The sequence below is a fragment of the Microtus oregoni genome, unplaced genomic scaffold (genome assembly GCF_018167655.1).
Source record: "Microtus oregoni isolate MIOR12 unplaced genomic scaffold, Mior012 000030F_ref0000283, whole genome shotgun sequence".
NCBI lineage: Eukaryota > Metazoa > Chordata > Mammalia > Rodentia > Cricetidae > Microtus > Microtus oregoni.
This window is the reverse complement of record NW_024543089.1, coordinates 5,728,758-5,738,355: the sequence shown is the minus strand read 5'-3', so window position 1 is coordinate 5,738,355 and position 9,598 is coordinate 5,728,758.

Sequence of the window (9,598 nt, the reverse complement as noted above, 5' to 3'; positions counted from 1 at the left end):
GGTCATTTACTTCCCATCTCTCTCCTTTATAGAATATCTATAAAAGTGCTAAAAGAGCAGGAGTTACTCCCCACTCACAGGCGCATCCTCCTGTCTGAGAACATTAGTCAGGCAATACCTGGGAGTGGGTATTTGAAATAAAATAAAATAAAATCAGTAGTAATTACTGCCATTCCCATATTTAGCCAATTCTGATAAAATTCACCTTTCTGGGTTTTGTTTCATCTTGATTTAACTAGTCAAATTTAAATTTTTACTAATAATTTTCTTGATCTAATTGATTAAGCTTCATCAAATGCGTTTGTGGCCCATGGCCATTCCATAAAATTAGTGTTCTCCCTTAGCCTCAAAGCTAGTTATGTTGGGAACTTCTAACATTATCCTTATCTTGTAGGAATAAATTTTCATTGTCCATAATGCATTGTTCCTTGACAAAATTGAGGTTTGGATTCCTGATTTTCAGTTTAGAATTTTTCACATACATTCAAATACAAGTTTATTCTATGTTTTCATTTTATGAAAAGATTTTCAGAATTTTCCAGTTCAAGTAACATTTTTAAACTTTGTCATTGCTTTATAGAAATGTCTTAGGTTGTCTCTTGAGAGCCTTGGGTAACTGAATCTTTATTGTGTGAGCTGCACTGAATGTGAATCCAATAATTTCACTAGATGTCCATGAATTGCCCAAAATCAGATCTAGCCATTGAGATTTTTCAAGAATCAAATCTGAATTTTATCTTAATTCAATATGCTTAACTTATATCTAAAGCCTTAGTCTAAGTGGTCTACGGGGACTGAGACCAAAAACCAAGCACAGCTCTATCCTCAGCAATCTCATTGTCCTATAGAATTTTATATTAAACAAAAGAATATGTAAAATTGGTTTTTATATGTTTAATTTTTAACCTTTTCTTTTATCTGCTATATATCTGATATCAGAATTTGAATCTTTTTGTAATCTGCGTTTATTGCTGCATTTATCAGCTACTATTATTTCTTCCTAACTTGCTTCATAGTTGCTATTAAATACAAAAAGGTAAACACTTTAGGCTCACCAATTGTAGACTCCGTGACCCTTATTTATGGCTAGAAACCAATTATGAGTGAGTACGTCCCATGTTCATCTTTTTGGGTCTGGGTTACCTCACTCAGGATAGTGTTTTCTATTTCCATCCATTTGCATGCAAAATTCGAGAAGTCATTGTTTTTTTTTTTTTTTACTGCAGCGTAGTACTCTAATGTGTATATATTCCACACTTTCTTCATCCATTCTTCCATTGAAGGACATGTAGGTTGTTTCCAGGTTCTGGCTATTACAAATAATACTGCTATGAACATAGTTGAACAAATGCTTTTGTCATATGATCGGGCATCTCTTGGGTATATTCCCAGGAGTGGTATTGCTGGGTCCAGGGGTAGGTTGATCCCGAATTTCCTGAGAAACCGAAACACTGAAGCTAAATAAGAAGGTGAACTCAAGGAAAAACATATAGTTATTCTCTTGCCTATGGGAAGTAGACAAAATTGCCGGGGAGAAAAGTGGGATCTTGGGGTGGGGTGGGTTGGGGGTAAGGAGAGATGGGGAGAGAAGAGTGAGAAGGGGAGGATGGGGGGAACTTGGGGAAACAGGATGATTGGGATAAAGGAAGGCTGGATAGGGGAACACGGAAGCACAATTCTTAGTTAAGGGAGCCACCCTGGGGTTGGCAAGAGACTTGAACCTAGAGTGGCTCCCGGGAGCCCAAGGCGATGTCTCCAGTTAGTTCCACGGGCAGATGAGGATAGGGAACCTGAAACGACCCTATCCTATAGCAATACTGACGAATATCTTGCATTTCACCATAGAACCTTCATCTGGTGATGTATGGAGATAGAGACAGAGACCCACACTGGAGCACTGGACTGAGCTCTCAAGGTCCCAATGAGGAGCGGAAGGAGGGAGAAGATGAGCAGGGAAGTCAGGACCACGAGGGGTGCACCCACCCACTGAGAAAGTGGGGCTGACCTATTGGGACCTCACCAAGCTGGACTATGACTGAAAAAGCATGGGATAAAACCGGACTCTCTGAACAGGGCGAACAATGAGGGCTGATGAGAAGCCAAGAACAATGGCATGGGGTTTTGATCCTACTTCATGTTCTGGCTTTGTGGGAGCCTAGCCAGTTTGGATGTTCACCTTCCTAGACATGGACGGAGGGGGGAGGACCTTAGACTTTCCACAGGGCAGGGAACCCTGACTGCTCTTTGGACTGGAGAGGGAGGGGGAGAGGAGGGGGGGGGAGGGGGAGAAGGGTGGGAGGAGGGGGAGGGAAATGGGAGGCTGGGAGGAGGGGGAAACTTTTTTTTTCCTTTTCTCAATAAAAAAAAGAGAGAGAGAGAGAAAAAAGGTAAACACTGTTTCTAAGGGTATCCCAGGAAAATGGTGATTTTTTTTATAATTCTAGGTTCCTTTCAGTGAAATGAATTAATAAAATAGCAATCTAAAACTATTCATATTAATCATGATACATTATATGTAATTTAAAATATCTTCCTTTTTAAATGGGTAAAACATAACCGTTTTAAATGCCATAAACCATTTCCTTCACTAGGCAGTACCCTTTCCAGATCACTGAATCTGATATAGAATTTAAAAACATAAAACAAACAAACAAACAAACAAAACACAGATGGCACTGTGAATTGGTCCAGATGTTGCACTACACAATATCAGTTAGTGAACAATCCACATTTTATACCATTAATTTTGGGGAGGCAGTCAAACTACACAACTCAGCTTTTAAAGTTAGAATATGTAAAAGCCCTTGAACTTTGAAAAGTCCAGATTAGTACATTCTGCTCAAGCATCCTTGTGATTTTGGAATGGTTTTCATGATGGAAACCCTACTTTGGCAAGCATGCCGTAATAGTTATTTAAAGAAAGTCACCCACAGCTCAGTAGATACTGACAAGAGCACTTTGAATACAATCTCCACTATTAGCCTTTATGCTGTATGCCTCTAAATGAAGCATAGCATGACATAATAGACAGATCAGCCACAATTAAGCCCCTGAATTAAAGGCAAGAAATGAGACGTTTTGACAGCTCGGAACATTATGTTTCATGGGCTCAGTACACAGCATGGTAACACAGGTGTTCCTGTAATTGCAACACAAAGGGAAGATTCAGAGCTCTGTGGCCTTTTGGAGTCCCTTGTGTGTTGAGATGTGAAGATCAGGTGTTGGTATTGTATCCTTGTCATTAAGGGAAACACAACTGAAAACACTCCAGAGTTTGCACTGACCCGAACGAAACCAAGGGTACTTTGGGGGCTTCTTTCTCATGGGGCCCAAGTTTCTGCATATTTACCTGTCTTTCCACAAACATCATAGAAAAATATTTAATGGACATTTTAAACAAAGTATCCAAAATGTTTTAAAATATCTTCTTTTAAAATATTTTGTTTCCAAACCTGCCGTTTTCTTAACCAGCCTGTGCAAACGGTACTTAATGACAAACAGCCCTGTTATGTGAAGGAACGTGCTTACTGTTGCGCCTTTCTGTAGAAGGAAGAGGAGGCAATGGAAGAGGAGTGAAATTGTGGCCTTTGAGAGCAGATTGTGGCCATTGTGCTTGTAAACTACACACCATTTGATGTTCTGTGATAGGGAGCAGTTGCTGCTCGGGGATCTCTGGGAGTACATTGGATCCCAAGAGCAGGGTTCTGGAAAGTACTGAGGAAACAGCAGATGAAAGTTAAATCTGTTGGGAGAATGCAAATGACGTTCACGGAGTGCAGATGTACAAAGTTCTGTCATCTACTGTGAGCATCCATGTATAAATGGGGCAGAGAACCGTGTCTGAGCACAGAGAGGCAGTGAGGGAGCCTCAGAGCTGGCTCCACTTCCATCTGTTTCTGCTGAAGGAAGCTTGCAGTCAGGCTTCACAGAGCTGTCTTTGTCTCACCAACAGAATAACAGGCACCCCAGGACTAACTCCATGCAGGAGTCCTTTGGCTTATAGTGTCCATATCAATAAACCCAAGTGGTAGGAAAGCATTTTTAATCCATAGAGGAGAGTAATAGTCTAGACTATACTCAACAATGTTTAAAGTCATTGGCGATATATCCATTGTATATTTATGAGATTATACAGAACATTTCCCAGGTCCTGTGGAACCGCCCCATTTGTTATCTTCTGTGGCTTCTATTTCTCAAAGGAATTTACAGAATAAGGTGAAAACAGCATGTAGTTGAGCTAGGAACATACTGACCAGCACAGTCCAGATTCTTAAGTCACCACCTCAACTCCCTGAGCAGGTTGTCCATCAGCAGTTGAGTCCTGTGATTTACATAGCCCTCATTCATATCCATCCAGGTAATGTTTTTTAGGGTCCTTTATCTGATGAGTAAGCTGGGTGTGCCCAGAGGAACATCTACCAGTTCTGGTTAGTTTGCAAGAATATCCCAAATAATTCAAAGTTTATTTAAACCTCTGCTGTATAAGAAGCCTATTTCATTAACATATGATATATATGGTGATAAATGGTCTCTATTTCTATGAATTCAGACAAGTTTGTTTTTATACTTTTAGAGTAAATCTGAATCATAGAACATGGGGTATGTAGCAACAGGTTGCGATTAAACCGTAAAGCACAGTAACTTTGTTACAGCTGTTACTGATAAATTTAAAAAGAGTCTTTATCTGATTCTTTGAGGGACGTCTGTATAAAGAAGACATTGTCTGCTGTTTATGGCAGTATTATGCTTTAAATGAAATTTTTATTAGGCATCACTTTCATTTCTCCAGGTCCTATATTGTCCTGCACAACTTCTCTACCCTAAACGCATCATCTATGTTTCTGATCTACGAACTGTACTTGATCAACAAGTAGTCTATAGAATCATCCCTTTTCAAACAGGGATTTTAATGATGTCCTAAACAGTAAGGATTTGGTGCACATGAAACAATCCACACCAGGTAGTTATTAGCAACCAAAGCTGACTAAGCCCATTAGAAGTTTTAAATACTTTTTAATTGATGGCCATGCCAAGAGCAGACCTGAATCTCTTGGAGTCTAAGTTCAGGAGTATAGCATTTTTAAAGACAAAAACCATAATTACATTAGTGCTCAAGTGGAGTGGGGCGAGGAGTTACATTAGCAAGGGATTTAGAGTTGCCTAGTAACATCTGTTTTGCAAGGCCCAGCAGTATCTTCCAGACACTACATAATATGTTTGGACCATGATCAAAGCCATCGATAGTCCCAGAAGCATTGGCAAATGTGAATGTGGTTGTTGGGTATGGAAGGCAAATGACCATGTAGGCACAAATAACTTTGGAACAAGGATGGCATTACCCTAGTCATTTCACAAGAGGCACCGTGGCCCCTCACGCTAAAGATTAAAATAGTAATTTTGCCATATATTTGGCTATTGAATGTTCCTAATTTGAAGCATAATTTTCAAATAATTTCCATAGCAGGATTATTTCACTGCCAACTTTTCTCTTACAAACAATTTTTGTGGTCCATAGAAGCAGAACATAGGGAAGAAAGAATGCCAGCTGGCAGGAGTACCCGGTGCAAGAAATGTTGAAAACCCTTCTTTAAAGCCTTGTGTCTCCTCAGCCCTAACTGGGGAATCTCCACCAAATCCTGCCCCTCAGAGTTCATAGAACCCTTCAGAAGAGGAGGCAGACAAAGTGTGAGAGGCAGAGGGGATGGACACCACCAGGAGAACAAGGTCCCCTAAATCAATGAGCAAGACTGATATGAACTCACAGAGACTGGAGTGGCATGCACAGGACCTGCACAGGTCTGTAGCAGGTCCTCAGTATATATTTCATGGCTTCGAGTTGAGTGTTTTCATGGAATTCCTGAGTGTGTGAATGAGTGGGACTCTGATTCTTGTGTCTTGTCTTGGGTTCTTTTTCTTCTGTTGGTTTATAGCATCCAATGTCAATGTCATTAACATTGATGCTTTATCTTAATATAAGGAATGAGTGAATGAATGAATAAATGAAAATCTAGCCACTAGGGTGAAGGTTAACAACTGAACTGTTATTTATACCATCTGAGACAGGGAAAATGGTTTTTTGTTTGTTGTGTTGGTTGGTTGATGGTTTTTGGTTTTCTTTTTCCAATAGAGTAACACTGGATATATCCAGCACTCCATGGTAGGTCTCAGGTTCGGGAGTAGTTGTACAACATAAAATAAACTGCAATTTTTTGTGTGTGCTTTATTTGGTTCATTGGGGATATTTTTGCTTTGTTTTCCATTTGGATATTGTTTTGTTTTCTTGTTTGAGGGGATTGTACTAGGTTTTTGTTATTATGAGAAATAACTTATAGTTGGGTGTGTAGGAAGGGGAAGAGGATCTGGAAGGACATGGGGGAATGAATGTGATCAAAATACATTTAAATTTAAAAATTGTTTTAGATAATAAAATATAATTAGAAAGAAACAAATGAAAGTACTGTGTCTTATCCACCGGCATGGAATTCAACAAAAAGAGCAGTCAAAAATGTTATGATGACATAAAAGAAATGGGATTCATTCTGCTTCTGCACTGCTCAGGGGTCATCAGTAATATCAGTATCAGTAGTCATGAGCAGAGCAGGCATCACCCTGTGATAATGACAAAGGGCCACAGCCCAGAAGTTTAGAAGTCATCCACATGCACTTGACTGGCTACTCTCTTCTACTCTGCAGGTGTCCAGGCATAGAAGTCACGACTGTCTCCTCCTGGTTTTATCTCTCACAGAAGGAAGGCTTCTAGACAGTGTAACATGAGTCTTCTGCTCCCCTTACTAATTCCTCTTTCCAACAGTAAGTAATACTTTAATTGCTGAAACAAACAGGGGAAATGATCGACCTACAGTCTAGCTCCTTTTAGTCTAAATGCAGACACACATATTTAATCGGATTTTTGGTTCCATATCTTTAATTTTCAAGATTTCCATACTACATGGATAAACAGTGAAGTTAGTGGGGTTGGAGTGGGACAGCTACCTTTGATGACTCATTTTACGATATTAGTTTCTACCCACAGAAGGGGCATTTTTGTTCCTCTCTGTCTTGAGAGTCTTCATCTTTCATTTGGCTCGGAACACACAGAAAGATCAAGGTTTCTATTTTGGTGGCACTTCAAAGACCACAAAAATCTGTTTGCTAACAACTTTGTGTTCCAACAGCTTTTGCCATCTGGAAGGTACCTCCTGGCTATTCTCACCTTTTTCAATATCCGTGTATCAGTCAAGTTGGTTTCTTTGGTTTTGGGTTTTTTTTTTTTTTTGAGTCTGAACTTCGACCACAAAATGTTTCACAGAGTAGCTGTGATATTTAAATAATGTAATATGTGTGAAAGCACTGAGCATGAGCCGGAGCCGTCAGCACAACCTAGTTGTGACTTTCCTTTTTCCATTTGAGTCACTCGGGGCCTCATTAATCTTCACTGTTTGCTGCTGTGTTGAACAGAAAATAGTACAGATTTCTAGAAAGCCATGTGATGGTATAGCCACACACTCAGACAGCTAACCATGTCCTTTGAGACAAACATTTTCGTCTGACAACCAACGGGCGCTTCGAGCCTAAACTTATAAATATTTGCACACCAAGATAGGTGTTGTAAGGAGCTTAACAAGGAAATGACTAAGAAAACTGTGGTACAGCCACCAACTGGATTATGTCATTGCATGTAAAATTATACTGCAGAGATTTTAAAGATGATTCCATGTATGTCTCTATTTCCCATGACCTGACTGACTGCAGGGTGACCAATTCTTCTCTTGCAAAGTAATATGCAGTTTTGTCTGCTACTCCAACTTATGCTTTCCTTAATATCTCATTTTTCAGTGTGTCATTTGAGCACTGTAAGATATATTCTGCCATCTTAATCCTCATCATTGCCTTCACCTTCAAGCATATTGCATGGGCTGCTATGGTATCTATTGCACTAAGAAGCTTTCCTCTAGACTTTAGAACTCAAGGAATGAAGCCACATGACACAGTAAAAACTCAGTGAGTTTGTGGTGTGATTGAGTGACCATGCTGGCATAACGTATAGAGCAAAGGTCTATTGTCAAGTTCATGTTGGCATGCTGTCTAAATGAAGAAATGGACAACTAATAAATAACCTGCATTCTAGATATATCTAAATCATCTACTTGGTGTTTCTCTTTAATCTAGGAAAAAACTGTTCTCTGGGAAATTTCCCCAATGTTTATACAACCTTAAATAACTGACAAATCAACTTAATATTTGCTGTTGAACTACATGAAAATTCACTAACTATAAAAAACTTTTCTAGATTTTAATCAAATTAATCATTCTAGTGAAATATCCTCAAAGTTAAGTTCATTCAAAATCTAGAGAAACTGGCTGATGGGGGTGAGTTTTATATGTATTCTAAGTATTGATGACAATATAAACAAGATTTTCTTGGTGAAGAGATTTTCATGATGATCAATTTTCCAAAGCAGGAAAGATTTTTGAGACAAGCTTTACTCGTGCTTCTTACCAGACTTTAAATCTTCTCCTTCTTCCAAGAAGCCATGACTTTCAGTGATTTGTGTTTCATAAAGAATGTACTGAGATGAAACATCACCTTTGGAGTGGGGTTGTAGTAACCAAGCCAGATGCCATTTTGCTAATTTAGATCAAGAAGTCCAGCTGCTAAGGAAAGCAAGTGTGCAAATCCATTAGTCAGGATACGTCTACTGTGGGCATGTGTGTCAGCAATGAAAGACAGAGTGTTCTGAGACTGGTTGGCAAGTGTGGGTGGAGAAGAAATATGAGAGCCTGTGATCTTTATACTGGCTTCACAGGCGGGGATTACCATGTATAAGCTTCTATAGGCAGGTTCTTGGACTTTCCAGACCATTTTCTTTCTGGCTCAAATGTTACAGGTATATTTGTTATACCTGAATAAGTTATGATTGCATTTCACTTTGAATATAAGTTTGTCAGTTTCCTTCAGGCAGACTACAGTGCTATAAATAATATTTTTGGTTCATTTGGTTTTTGGAGTTTTGGTTTTGTTTTGTTTTACTTTGCTTTTTATAGATACTATCCAGTCAAGTACCTTCTTGGTATATCCTGTATATTCTATACATTTCCATGGTACTGATGTTGAAATCGTTCTATAGATGGATGATTGTTTTCATCATATCATTAATTCTTAATTTACATGTCAGATAGCCTTAGAATGCAATAGCATTACAGACACTTTCCAAGAAAAATATAACACAGGTATACCACTTATAGTGTCTGATGGGGAACTTAAAATTTGTCCCTGCACTGCATATCTCTCAGACTCTACCTTTTGTGTCTAAACCAGATCAAACCTCTACATACTTTCAAACTGAAACAAATTTAATACATAATTAAACTCATCATCTGCCAAAGACAGTGCAGCCCTATGGCTGAGCAGCTAATAAAATTGAATCTAGTTTCATGTCATCTCCTGAAGAGCTGGTTTTGTTCCTATAAAGGATGGAGATGAGCAAGAGACCAAAGATTTAATCTGAAGTTATCAACACAAGAGAGCTCTAGTCCTTATATTCTCCAAGTGTTATTTAAAAAAAATGTTTCGGGGCATGATGACTCACCTTGTAAC